Source organism: Capsicum annuum, chromosome 11 (genome assembly GCF_002878395.1).
Source record: "Capsicum annuum cultivar UCD-10X-F1 chromosome 11, UCD10Xv1.1, whole genome shotgun sequence".
Classification (NCBI taxonomy): domain Eukaryota; kingdom Viridiplantae; phylum Streptophyta; class Magnoliopsida; order Solanales; family Solanaceae; genus Capsicum; species Capsicum annuum.
The window spans coordinates 142,318,505-142,320,219 of record NC_061121.1 but is presented as its reverse complement, the minus strand read 5'-3'; positions in this window follow the sequence as shown (position 1 = coordinate 142,320,219).

The window sequence follows — 1,715 nt, the reverse complement described above, 5'->3', positions numbered from 1 at the left end:
GAACTATCATTTGTATTTTTTAATTATTGAAAAGGAACGACTGTTTTTCTTTCTACGAATACTTGTTTGTATTTATTGATACGAATTGTATTTATTGATACAAGTAAATACAATTTAAATTTTTATACAAATACATATTGTATTTGTATTTGTAAAATCATTTGTTTCATTTATTTGTAATTGTATTTGTATCTAGTGCTATTTGTTTATTTACAAATACGAATGATAATTTTGATATACAAATACAAAACGATACATTTGTATAAAATGATACATTACATATTTATATATTTTAGAATCAAGAAAATACAATTAATACATTTACTTGTTCATATACAAATATAAATGATAAATTATACATAATCGCAACTAAATATAATATGCAATCAACTTACAAATACAAATACAAAATAATTTTTTTAAAATAAAAAGGCATCGATGAAAATAGAATACAGATACAAATATAATATACATATACAAACACAATAAAACCACAAAATAAATATAACTCAATATAATATACAGTCAATTATAAAATACAAATACAAAACAATTCTTTAAAATACAAGTGTGAATTATATAAAATGTAAATGGTGCGAATTAACAAATACAAATACAAGTGCGAACTATAAAATACAAATATAAATGCGACCTACAAAATACAAATACAAACGCAAACCTTAAAATACAAATACAAATACAGTTGTATCAATGAATACAAAAATATAAATGACGGTGTGACTACAAATACTATAATTAATTGTAATATTTACATTATCATCTATGACTTGTGTTGAGTAGTCATATTTTTCAAAAATACAAAAAATATAAAATAGAACAAAAAAATGATTAAAAAAAATAAGTATCAAAAAATATTAAAAAAATCAAAGAAAAAGGAGAAATAGAAGTTAAAGATAGAACAGAGAAAAAAATAAAAAGAAAAAAACAAAAAACAATAGGAAAAATAGAAAAAAGAAGAAAAAACGAGAAAAATACGAAAAAGAAGAAATATAAAAAAATGAAAAAGAGAAAAAAATGATAGTGTTTTTGACGAGACTAAATATGTAGTATATTTATGTTTTTTATGAATACAGATCGCTAAGTAAATGTGAACATAACGGATGCGAATCGAATACAACAGCTAAATAAGTACTACATTTATATTTTATATGAATATAGATTATTGATTAAACCGAATACAGCGAACATAAATTGAATACAACAATAAATGGTAATTATGTAAAATATAACTATAGAAGATGAGTTTTACAGCAAAGTGTAGCTATTTCTGAAAAATCCCTTTATTTTATTCTTCTTTTTCCTTTTCAGCTCCATGTTTTCTTCTTGATATTTTGTTCAATGCCTTTTTATTTTAAATATCATAAGAGTTTCAAGAAATTTAACTTATTACAGTAATTCTTTTGTCAATAGTGAGAAGAAAAAAACATAAGTGGAGAAGAAAGTATGATAGAAGACGTGTAAGTGCTCTCGTAAAAAAACATTAAGTACATGAAGAGAAGAAAATTGCTAATTTTTTCGTAAACAAGTCTAGCTCGTATAAAGTATGACCAGAAATTGTGATAAATTTGAAGGTACACAAATTTGAAATTACTCACTTTGAGAACAAAATAAAGCACGCAAATTAGAAATTACTCACTTTGAATGTAATTTTATATGCTTATAAGTCGTTTGGTGTGATGTATAAGTTATAATAG